Source organism: Dipodomys merriami, unplaced genomic scaffold, assembly GCF_024711535.1.
Source record: "Dipodomys merriami isolate MVZ:Mamm:240054 unplaced genomic scaffold, mDipMer1.0.p SCAF_15, whole genome shotgun sequence".
NCBI lineage: Eukaryota > Metazoa > Chordata > Mammalia > Rodentia > Heteromyidae > Dipodomys > Dipodomys merriami.
In genome coordinates this window covers 6,689,927-6,703,271 of record NW_027202826.1, presented here as the reverse complement: position 1 = coordinate 6,703,271, position 13,345 = coordinate 6,689,927, and the positions used below count along the sequence as shown (strand labels likewise).

Here is a 13,345-nt window from a genome sequence, read left to right as displayed (position 1 = left end):
GCTAAGAAACCAATCTACACAACATACCTGGGTTCTTGAAAGAGAAATATAAAGCTCCTTTACCAGTACTCTGAACCAAGCAGGGAGGAAACTTGTGAGAATCTCCAAGTAAGACCTCCTCAAATCTTAAGAGAACATGATGCTTTATTTCTAAAGAGGGAACTTTCACTAAAGGTGGTTTTCACTTGTCATTAAAATTCACTGACATTGAACTGTTGGTGAAAGTTTCTGCAACCCTTGTGCAGATGCAGCTTCTAGATCACCTCACTTCAAGCTCAGCCACAGCTGTAATGCTGTTCTGTCTACAGAACAAGCTGTGTTATAACACTGACATCTTAAGGCACACCTGAATGAATAATTTTAAGTAGTTACATCCATGCTTAGCTTTTATCTTTTTTCAGTCATTTTTGGACTTAATTTTCTCCATATTTTTATGCTTATTCATTTGCTTCTCAGACTTTTCTACCTCTCTCTAGCTGTTGCTTGGCTTCTTCCCTAAGCACCTCAAGTTTCCATCTTTAGTTAGGAATATGTGTTTTTGAGAACCAGAAGGATTTTATGTATTTCTCTGTATGTCAAAACTGTCTGATTGAATTTGAACTTTGTACTATCTTGGATCTAATTGATCAAATTTCTAATAATGAACCACTTATTAAATTAGACACAGGGCTTTTCTTTCCCATCCCTAGAATGAAAACAAAATTGATTTCATTCTATAGAACACAAACATCTTTCTGTGGTTGTCACACTGGATTCTTAGTTCAACAATATTACACATAAAATGTCAATATCATGCCTAAAACTTCTTTCCTCCCCTCCCCAAATGATCCTGGTTGTGATCAGCTCAGGACCATAGTGAGTAAGACAAGTAAAAACAAACAACACTAAGATAGCGCCAGGTCTGGCTTTCTCTTCTTTCAGCCACTACCAGGACTTCAGACAGGACAGTTAACACCTCTGGGCCTCAGACTATTCATTCATTATGAACCAACTAGATTAGAAAACCTTTAAAGCAACTCAACACTAAAGATCTCTATTCTCTTACTAGAAACTTAGAAATGGGTGTTTTGTTTATGAAAGCACTTGGCAAGGCAGGCCATGGACCTACTTCAGCATGGAAGACATGCAGCAGGGCCTCCAGCCTGCACACAAACTCACTGGACACACAGACATTTTTGGATAGGTACATGGGAGTAAAGAGAGCACAAAGGACCCACAAGTGCTGTCAGATTCTTAAGAAACTCCGCCTGCCCCCTAACCCCCTGAAAGAGTTAAGAACAAATGAGTTATAAGACACTACACAACGCAGACATCGAATGTTCTTTAAAAATCCCCAAGGAATTTGCAGATGAACTATTCTTATCTCAAGATGCAGTGTTAAACAGCTCCGGGAAAACAGTAATTTTGATAAGATAACCTGAAATAGTAGAACCTTCCCCATCAGCACCATCAGTTTTCGATTACACAAGAAAACACAAGAGGAAAAGTGGCAAGAATTTCGCAGAAAAGCAGAGATAAAACTAATTGGGCCCTTGGAAACACATGACATTTCTGTTCAACTTATTCTTCAAGTTATGTACTGCTTTAATAAGCATTAACATCAGTTCTCTCTTTTGAAACAGGGACAACAGTAGGGAAAGCCCCAAAATGTACCGCACAGAGCAACTCCATCTGGAGGCCTAACAAATACAAGCAAAGTCCTGCCTACACTGGCACAGTAGCAGAGCACCTGTTTGATATTCTAGATGAAAACCAAAGAAACAGTTAAGAACGAGGCTCTAGATGGAGTCAGACTGCCTGGTTCACATCCCAGCAAAGAGTATACATCATAATCACTCACTGGTGACAAGGCCCAAGGCAAGACATACATCACTCTAGCCACCCTTTCTTGACCTGTAAAATGTGGTATAAAATGTTGGGAGAATAAATGACATTACAAGCATCATAAACAGTGCCTGGCACAGATTAAAAACTCAGAAAAAATAGTACATTAATTATTTCTCCTACCTAACCCATGCTCTAAATCAAACCCAGATCTGTGACACTAGGATCATTAGATCAGCAGAAAAGTCAATGTCATTTTATCTAGAAGCATCAACCATCACTTACAAACTGCCGGGTTTCAGAACAGTAACAAAATTAACTAATACATGAATGGATGTCTCTCTTTGACCACACAAACTCATTAGTGGAGGTAACAGTGAGGAGAATACTGAAGGTCCTGGGTCAGAGCCATCTAGAACTTTCTATGGTGACAGAACTAGTCTATGTATACAGTCCCACCTGGAAGCCACAGCCACATGCAGCTATTAGGGACTTGAAATGTGGGTAATCTGAGAAAATGATTTAATTGTAATTAAACAAATAGCCAGATGTGGTCACGGTTACCTAACTGCATAGAATGGTCATAGATGACCCATAAGCCTAATGAGGATTGTAAAAAATTTAAGCAAAAACAGTGTCTTCTTTTCTTGAACTGATTGATCATGTTCAATTCATTTGTTTTCAACGAAGGTATGTAACTAGGATCATGTAAAGAAATAACACGTCAGCTCATAATCAGTGCAGGACAAACTTAATAGTAGCAGAAATTTAAAAAGATAAAAATAAAAAAGTACACCGGCACCTGTGGCTCACGCCTGTAATCATAGCTACTCAGGAGGCTGAGATCTGAGGACCACCGTTTAAAGCCAGCCCAGGCAGGAAGGCGCAGGGAAGTCTGTGAAACTCTTACCTCCACTAAAAACAATCAGAAAACCGGAAGTGGCACCTTGGCTCCACTGGTATAGTGCTAGCCTTGAGCTGAAGAGCTGAGGGACAGGGCCTCAGAGTTCAAGCCCCACCACCACCACCAACAACAACAAAAAGTATGCAGTCGTCTGACATTTTAGAAGGTTCCTAAGGCCAAGTCAAATTTCAGTTCATACAAAGCTGAATTCAATATGCAGATCCCAACTGCAAAAGGTCCTTATCAGCACCCCCACATCAAGGATTACTATCCAACCAAACCAACACAGGCATGCCCCAACGTGCCTGCATCTATCTTCAATTTCTCCTGCAGAAACCCAGCATTCTGCAGACTTCCCCTTTCAAAAACACTAGTGTTCTTGTCCATCACAGCCTACCCACTCTAAACCAAATCTGTGTACCACCCGTATCTGAAGTGTAACGCCAGACTCCTACTTAGCTGGCCGGGTAATATGGTTTAATTATGATGACTGAACTAATAGGCTGACATCACAGACTTTTACAGGCTGACCCCATGTCATCCTGATGTATCATTTTGCACCAGTTCAGTGCTGTAAATCAATTTAAGATCTCAAGCAGGTTGAAAAGGCTGGTAATGATGCTTTCTCTGCCGTCCCTGGAGACTCTACATTATACACAACTTACATTATTTATAAAGCTCCAGTGATGCCTCCATTAGCCTTGTAAGACTCCACAAACGAGATCTTTTATACACACACACTTGGCCTTGATTATGTAGGCGACTGTGGCTTAAATACGTTTGTCTAATTACCTTCAAGTGTCTTCTTTCTTCAATCTATCAAGTTATTAAACCTTGAAACCCAGAATTGCTAGAAGTCAAAACTAGAACCCCAAATTTAGCTTTTAAGGACTGAAAGTCTTACACTCCCTCCTCGGGCTTTCATGAACTTAAAGGGGAATTTTTTTTTGTTTCTTTAAATTCCAAGAGGTATAAGAGGTTAAGAACTGCAGTTGTCTAAAAAGCCGCCGTTGTCAGGTCTCTGAAATGCGAAGACCATCAACTCTCCAAGGTCTAACCCCAAGGCAGACGACTGGACGGGGAACAACGCACCCATGGCACCCGGGTCAACACTGAAGACCAAACCAACCTCCAGAAATCCACCTCCGAGCCGGCGGCGGTCCCGGCTTTCCTAAGAATCTCAGCCTCACGCCGGCACCGGCACCGCATCCCACGGCACCGCACGGCACCGCACGGCGCGGCTCGGGGAAGGGGGCAGGACACGGCCCGCTCGGGGCTGGCACCCCGGCCCCGCGCACCCCCACGCGGGTGTGAGCCAGTATTCCCCACGGCTGAAGATACAGAAGGGCGGGACGGGGCGGGGCGGGGCGGGGAAGGGTCCCCGGCGGCTCACCTGCCTCCAACCCGCACGGAAGCGACGGCGGCTCCACGCTGGATGAAAAACGAAGCTGGGTCAGAGAACAGCTTTCTCATTGTGCTTTGAGGAGGGGGCGCGTTACCCACGACGGAGGGGAGGGTGGAGAGGCGGGGGGGGGGGCTCAGAGCCGGGCAGGGGAGGGAGGGCGGGCGGGTGCGGGACGGGGGAACTCCAGCCCCAAGCCAGGCAGCCCGGCGGGGCCGGCGTCCCGGCACGCGCCCTCGCACGCACACGCCCCGGGCCCGGGGCGCCAGGCGAGGCGCCCTCCCGGGACGTCCGGCAAAGGAAAAGATCCTAAAAAGCACGCGAAAACACAGGCCGCCCGCCCGCGGCCGCGCTCGCCTGGGGGCCCGGCCGGGCCGCGCTCGCGGGCCCGCGGTCCGTGCACCGAGCGCGGCCGGGGCTGGGACGCCCGGCGAGGCCGCGGGCCCCGGGCCGGGCCGGGAGCGGGCGCGGGGGGCGGAGGCGGAAGAGGGAGGAAAAAGAGTACACAAAACCCCTTGGGATAACTCGGAGGGAAGGAAATTCGGGGCGAACTTTCCTTGACCTCGACCCCGGCGGGGGTCCCCGGCCCGGCCCCGCCGCCCTCCCCGGGACCCTCGCGGCGACCCCGGCTCCGGCCGGCGGGGGCACACAATGGGCCGGGCCGGGCGGCGGGGACCGGGCGCGGGGCGGAGGTCCCGCCGCGGGCACGGCAGGCCCGGCCCGGGGCTCGGCCTCGGGGAACCCAACAAAAGACCCGAAGGGAGCCCGGCGGCCGGGCCGCGGGTTCGCGCCCCCCTCCCCGCCCCGGCCCCGAGCGGCCCCGGGGCGCCATCATGGAGGAAGGGGCGCCCGCGGCCGTCCGCCCGCGGGGTCGGGGCGCCCCGGGGTCGCGGCTGCGCGGGCCGCGCGGGGTCGGGGCTGTCTCGCCTTACCGGCTTGGCGGCGCGCCCGTCCGCGCGCGCGCGGGCGCACGAGTGCGGGGCGGCGGGGTTCCCGCGATGGGAGCCCCCCCACCCCACCGGAGGGCCGGGCCGGCGGGGTCTGCAGGCCGCCTCCCTTTCCCCGCGCTCCCGGCCGGGCTCCGCCGCTCCGGCCTCCGCTTCCTCCGCGCGCTCCCCGAGCCTGGATGGATCCGGTCGCGCTGGCGTCAGGGAGTCGGGGCCGCCCCGCCCCCAGCGCCGGCGGCCCGCGCCCGGCGCACGCGCCCGCCGCCCGCCGCCGGTCCGCCCGCGCGCCCGCGCGCCCAGGGATCCTCTCCAAATTCCAATTCCGACCCCGCCGCCGCGCGCACGCGCGAGCGCCCCGCCGCCCCGCCCCGCCCCGCCCCGGCCTCCACCTCCCCCCCCCCCGCTATCCACGCGCGACCCCATGTATGCCTAGGACGGAAAAGCCGCGCGCCCGCCTCCCCGGCCCCCGCCTCCCCGGCCGGGTGCCTCGTACCCCGCAAGTCCAGGTCGACCTTCCGCCTCTTTCTTTCTGAACCTCAGCTCCCTCGCGCGCCTGCGGGATCGCGGGGCGCAGGGGCGACCCCACGGTGGGTGCAAAGGTTGTCACGGCTCTGGGTGATGTGCAGGCCCGAGAAGCTGCGGGTGGCACGGGGGCTGTCGCGCCCCGGGCATGGGCGTCGACCGCGCCCGCAGCCCGCCGGTGCCCCCGCGCCGGCCTCCGGACGCACGGCGGCCGCCGGGAGCCGGCTCCACCGCACTGCGAACTCGGGGTCCCGCGTCTACCATAAACCCGGCAGGAGAGAAGCAACAGACCCCGAAAGTACCCGGAGCTGACTTTTCTCTTGGGCTGCTCTCTGGAAGCCGGCATGAAACGTTGGATAATCACCGCAATGTTCAGTTTATGTTTCGAGGAGAAGTATTCGGAAGAATAAATTGTCCCACGAACCAGAATGGTCGTTACCAGCAATACAAGAGAAAATACCAAGGACACAGTAAATTAATGCGACTCTCCAATGATCCCCGTGCTTTTTACATGTCTGCCCATGCCATTTAAGATTCGTCCTTATTAATTATTTAAATACTGTATTTGTATTCCATTGTTAATTATTCAAAGGAAATGCAACAAATCCCATAAAACCCATAAAATGCCATTTATAAATTATATATCAGAATATTTCTGCTAATTAAATTCCTTTTTTTTCATGAAACTAATTAAGTGCTCGCTGGTCAATTCATAGACCTCATCTTTATTTTCCCGAAAAGCAGCATTTGACACAATTGCTCCTTCCCTGCTCCTTGGAACAGCCTGGAGAAAGAACCTGGTTCTCTGTCACCCATGTAGAGATACTCTGGTAGAACCCTCTCTTGGTAAATAGAAGATACAAGAGAACAGTCCACAGCCATAGGAAGGAAAGAGGTGCTCATGTACTGTATTGACTAGACCACATTATGCTTGCTTCATTTCTATAGAAGCAGAAAGAAATTAGTGACGTATGTCTAGGGTTGGGGAGATTGAAGAGTCTGGGACTGCTATGGAGAGGCGGTAAGATCAGGCACCTATGGCACATGCCCGTAATCCTAGCTAGTCAGGAGGCTGAGGTTTGAGGATTGCACTTCTTCAAAGCCTGCCTGGTCAAAAAAAGTGAGATTCTTATCTTCCAATTCACTAGCAAGGAGCCAGAAATGGATGTATGGCTCATGTGGTAGTCAGCTTTGAGTGGGAAAAGTTAAGGGACTGTGTCTGGCCCCAAAGTTCAAGCCCCCAGTCCTGGTACAAGTATACATATAAATACAAAAGTGATAAGAGGATGAAATTATTCAAAATTATTCTAATTTATTATTATAAATTCTAAATTATTCTAAAATTTTGGTGATGGCCACACGACTTCATGGGTGAATTTAATGCTATTGAATTGCATACTTTTAAAGAGTTACAGGTGAGTTTGTCTCAAAACTGTTCAATTCCAAAAAAGAGACATGATAATTAAATGCCACTCATAATTCTTCGTTGGATTCTAAAAGGAGGGAAGCTATAAAATGTCATTAGAAAGCTCTTAATTTTTTTAACCTATAGATGGCCTTTCTTACTGCAGTCCTTGTAACCCCAAATGATAATTACTAATATTACGCACACTATGCAATTTTACTTTGCCCTTTGTTCAAGTAATTTCTTCAAGTAGTAATAAAAATGGACACTAAAAAAGGGCATTTTGAGACAGTGTAAAAAATCTGAATGTGGACTGTCTGATAATACCATTGTATTAATTTTTTAAAAAAATCTTTCCTTGGCTTCCTCATCTCCTAACAAAAGTTTCACAATGTGAAGAACCCTAGGTGATATTTCTGCTCCAATGTGGCCTCTGGCTCTTTTTGCTCCCTTCTTAGAGTCTTCTTGGCCTCCTTGCTCTTCTAGAACAATCTGGATAAGCTTCCCCTTCTTGGAAAGCCCCTTTCTAGATGTCCACATACCCTGCCCCCCATCTCCATGAGGCCTACTCTGGCCTCCATCTATAATTTCTTCCACCCCTCCTCAACCCACACACACATTTTATATCCTCCTTCCCTGTCTGCCTATCACCACTTCAGTGGGTCAGTTTCCATTGCTAGAACAAATCAGCCTACAAAGAGAAAAGGTTTATTTTGGCTCCTGTTGTCAGAGGTTTGAGTCCCTGGTCAATTAGCCCTGTTGCTTAGGGGCCTGTTGGACAGGGTGGGGTTTGGGAATGCATGGAGGACTGCTCAGTTCATGGGAAGTGAGAAATAGGGAAAGAGAAAGCGACAGTGACAAAGAGAAACGGAAGTGAAATGAGAGGCGAGAGAAGACAAGAAAGACAGCAAGAAAAGAGACAGAAAGGGCATAGGTAATGATCAGCACCCCACAATTCCCTTCATGCCACCTGCTAGGCCCCCAATGACTTCCACAAGGCCCCCTCAAAGTCTCTGCCACCAAGCTTTCAACAAATGGGGCCTTTGGCAAACATCCTAAGTCCAAACTACAGCACAGCCTGCCACTGAGCTCAAAGAACACATTTCTTGATCTACTATGGTGGTTACCATCGTGCCCATGACTGAAACAATGTCTTTGCAGGTTACAGGAGCTCATTCAATGAGTGTAGAATGGATGGATGGATAAAACACACCTCCACTCTCCAGGATCATAGTGAGAAGAAAGATGACAACACACAAACACAAATAGGTAGGCGCTCGTGTGCTAGGCCTAGTACAGGTGGGAGGGACTTACAACTTCTCAGGGAGAGAAAAAAGCAAGTGCATAGCACCAGGAGCGGAGTCAACTTTGTCAGCTCTCAGAGCATGCAGGGGCTCTCAGCAACAGTGCAGGGCTGTGGACATGAGCCTATCTGAAAGGTTTCACCTCCAGGATGAAAGTATACTTAGAAATGAGCATTAGGAGGTCGGGTGTCAATAGCTCTCGCCTGTAATCCTAGCTACTCAGGAGGCTGAGATCTGAGAATCACAGTTCAAAGCCAGCCTGGACAGAAAAAGCCAGAAGTAGTGCTGTGGTCAAGTGCTAGACTTGAGCACAAAGAGATTCAGGGACAGCACCCAGGCCTAGCTTTCAAGTCTCAGGATCGGCAAAAAAAAAAAAAAAAAAAAGGAACACTGAGTGCCAATGGCTCACACCTATAATCCTCGGGAAGCTGAGACCTGTAGGATCCAAGTTCAAAGCCAGCCTACGCAGAAAAAAAATCTCTGTGACTCCATCTCAAATTAACTAGCAAAAATCCACACTGAAGGCTTAGTCTAAATGGTAGAGCACCAGTTGTGAGCAAGGAAACAGCAAGAGCACAGCATAAGGCCCATGTCAAATGAACACACTCACACATACACACGTATACACATACTCACACATACATACACATGTATACACATACTCACATATACACACATGTATACACATATACATACACACATGTATACACATACACATATACACACGTATACACATACATACATGTATACACATACACACACATGTATATACATACACACACACGCATGTATGCACATACTCACACATGTATACACATACTCACACATACACACATGTATACACATACTCACACATACACACATGTATATACATACACATACACACATGTATACACATACTCACACATACACACATGTATACACATACTCACACATACACACGTATATACATACACATATACGCATGTATACACATACTCACACATACACACATGTATACACATACTCACACATACACACATGTATATACATACACATACACACATGTATACACATACTCACACATACACACATGTATACACATACTCACACATACACATGTATATACATACACATATACGCATGTATACACATACTCACACATACACACATGTATACACATATACATACACACATGTATATACATACTCACACATACACACATGTATACACATATACATACACACATGTATATACATACTCACACATACACACATGTATACACATACTCACACATACACACGTGTATACACATACTCATACATACACACACATGTATACACATACACATACACACATGTATACACATCCTCACACAAAGAGGAATGAACAATCGGAGCCAAGTCTTCAGTCACATGTATAACATGTCCCTTAACTGCGTCTTTAAAAAAACTATTGCTCCAATATGAAATCACTTTGTATAATCAATTTATACTAGTAATTTTTAAAAAGAAATAATATCATAACCTTCCATGCATTTATGATATTATCTTTTTATATAGCAAAGTCAACAAACTACAGGCCAACTATAGCCCATGGTCAATTTTTATAAATTAAATTTTACTGGAAAAAGAGATTTCACCAGATGACTTACCTCTGTTAATGGTATCTTACAGTAGCAGTGAAAATGAAAAACCTTATTTGAAAAGAACATCATTATCAGTAGTGATTAATCAAAATATGTGGGTACCCAGCTGAACCATATATATTCAAATATTGTCTCTTCAAGGCTTTTTGAAGGATGGTCAATAATAAATAACACCTGTGTGGTTTATTCCACTAGTAGCAAGCCAAATAAGAACCCAAATCAGAAGTCAGAGAGATAGAAGTCTAAATATGGACTATATTAGGTACCCAGGGTATTGAAGATTTGGCCTAAGATCTGTGGTCAAACTGGCTTGCTAGCACCACACCTTTAGATACAATATGAATTAGCAGCTTCCAGAAAACATCTAAGAGTCACAGACTGAATTTTCTGGAGAATTGTTTGATTCATCTTCGGCATATACCTCAAGTTGTCCCATCTTTCAAAAGCAAGCAAACATTGCATTTTTCCCTTTGAGACAGGTGGCAAGATTTGTTTCCTAGGTAACCCAGGTACGTTCCATTTTACCTAAATAACACTCATCTACAATTTGCAAAAACAATTTTGTGCCAGTACTGGGACTTGAACTCAAGGCCTAGGCACTGTCCTTTAGCGTTCTTGATCAACACTGGCACTCTACCACTTGAGGCACAGCTGTACTTTCTACTCTTTTGGTATTTAATTGGAGATATGAGGGTCACAAAATTTCCTGCCTTGGCTAGCTTTGAACTTCACTCCTCAGATCTCAGCCTCCTGGGTAGATACAGGATTATAGGTGTGAACCATCAGTGCCATTTTGTTTGTAAGGCATCAAACTCCAGTTTCATCCAGTTCATCTTTGCTGAAGTTGTATTGGCCCCCGGAACCATGGATCTGATGAGGTTACTGTAGAATCAGCTGATAAAAGTGAAAGAACAACCAGGCACTGGTGACTCACACCTGTAATCCTAGCTACTCAGGAGGCTGAGATCTGAAGATCATGGTTTGAAGCCAGCCCAGGCAGAAAAGTCCTCATGAGACTCTTACCTACCATTAAACACTCAAAAATCAGTAGTAGAGGTATGGATCAAAGTGGTAGAGTACTAGCCTTGAGTAAAAAGAGCTCAGTACCCAGGCCCTGGGTTCAAACCCTACGACCAATAGCAATAACAACAACAAAAAGTGAAAGAACAATATTAATGTACTCAACATTTTGTGAAGACTTGCTGTGTGCTAGGCACAGCTCTGGCAGTAGGATGGCTATTCACAGTAGGTTAGCAATTATACTGTCATCAGAGTAGCCACGAACATAGGAGCACGTGTTAAGTATAAATAAAATATTAAAAATAAAATCAAGCTGTCTCCTGGGTTGTGGAGTCAGATTAGCCACTTGAACTTGGGCACTGAACTCCTACTCTTAGCTTCTGAGAATTAGCCATAATGCACTTAGTATAGTGCTGGCTGCAGGGAAGAGCTCTGGATTATGATTTTTTGTGAATTATCTTTGTGTATCCCTCTCCTCAGTATGAGCTGCTTGAAGAATACAATGTGTTCAAAAATACCTAGTCCAGTCTCTGCCACAGGGGAAGCACTTAATTCATATTTGTCAATGAATGAATTTTCTTATTGTTAGTGTAAATTCAAATACATTCAAATTGGGTGGGACTCAAGTTTCTGTTGTAAAGAACTTGATAAATTGTGTATTATACATATATAAACAAGAAAGTATGCCAAATACATATTGCCATTTAGTTGGCTTTATTCTATCTACCATTTCCTAGCCACATTTAGGCTATCTTATAAAAACAATCTCATTACCAAATTTTTACTTTGGCAAAATTGCTTTTCAAGTATCTAAATGGTTCTTTCACTAAGAAAGAAATGCAAATAAATTTTACACTATCACCTGCTAGGTTTTGCTTGTACTTTCACAGTACTGAGCACCAGCCCTTCATAAGCTAATTTTTGAGATGTTTGCTTTCTCACATAAAATTTTTGGAGGTTGTAATTTTTTGGGTCTTTCAAACTTCTGTGCTTTGACATTCTCACTTTTGTAGAAACTCTGTTTTTGTCTTCCTGAACTTCTTATAAACTTTTTAATCTGCTTTTCAAAATTCTCCTTTTAAAACTCCCTCTATACTGTAAGGATCGAGCTGTGAATTGATTTGCTGAAGGATTCTTAATATTAAAATAAGGAAGAAATGTGGACTAGGGTCCTAGAGAACCTGCAACAAGAGAGTTTTCTGACAATTTATGTCAAAGTTTTTCTTACATTGAATCAAATAAGGAATATTCCTCTTTCACAGCAAATACAGCGTGTGGCCAGCTCCTTTCAATGGTTCTCTGGAGAAATACACATATTAGTGTATGTTCATGTTTAGGTAGGTAGCATCCTGCCATCTTTCCTTTGTCTGAGGCCTACTCCTCTCTTCTTAGTCTAGTCTCACAGTACTAGTTAGACCCGAAGCCTTCCTGATAGGATAATTCCTAAAATTATAGAGTGAAGAGCAAAAATGACTCCCCCTGCCACCTCCACATTTTCTCTATTACTTCCTGGACATGAATTGCTCAACACCAGCCAACCCACAAAAGGAGGAAGATATACAATCTGGAGTAAGTCTTCAAGTGTCATCCACTTTTGTCTGTCTTCTTTAATGTGCTAGAATATTTGGCATCAGGCCCAGAAAACTGAGATTTATTTCCACTCCTTTGAAGCTCTCTATTTCCTCTAGATAGGAAAACTCATCAGTAAGGAAATACGCTTCAGCTCAATTTAGCTCAAAGGGACCTAGACTGAAGCCTCCATCACACAAGCTCCCTCCCGCAACACTTCCCCCCACCCCCAAGTATTTGTATTAATGTCTTCCTGTCTCAATCTTCTCCCTCCCTAGTAGCATTGTCAATGGACAGAAATTAAGCATCATCAATCTTCGGTCCTACGAGTCCATTTTTGTATACTCATGTCTGTTAGCTCACTAGATTCATTTGCTCAATAAATATTTACTGGGCATCCACCGGGCCTTGTTGTAGGTCAGTCAGTAAGCAGCATGAGAATCTTGTTTTCATGGATCTCACCTCCCAAGTGGCTCCTGCAAGTATGTTGTGTCCTGGATCCCCACAGGGCATGGGCTAGTGTCAGGAAGAGGCAGCCTAAAGAACTGGATTAGTGCTTGCAGGTGTTTTCTCCCCCACCTATCCTCTGGGCCCATGTTTCTCATAGATAATCTGTGTCTTCTGCTTCTTGGATTCCCTTAGACTGTGCACTAAATGAACTACAGGTGTTGTGGGACTCTGTTTCAGAATCTTTCAGAAAGACCATCAGGGAAATGACTCACGGTGGAGAAATTCGCATCAATTGTGTCTCTAGAATGATCTCTTTTACTAGTTTAGAGTACAAACACCCATCCCCTCACTTTTATTTATCCCATGTATTG

The 13,345-nt window shown here is 45.8% G+C and overlaps 1 protein-coding gene across 1 annotated transcript in view; it reads right to left on the bottom strand.

The window, feature by feature from the left end:
* Smad1 (SMAD family member 1) overlaps positions 1–5,265 on the bottom strand; it is a 49,219-nt gene extending 43,954 nt beyond the window's left edge. Inside the window, exon 1 of the mRNA XM_070022145.1 lies at positions 5,063–5,265. The gene's annotated coding sequence lies outside the window, so the exon portion shown is untranslated. The remainder of the gene's footprint in view (positions 1–5,062) is intronic.
* Between the last annotated feature and the right edge of the window lie 8,080 nt (positions 5,266–13,345).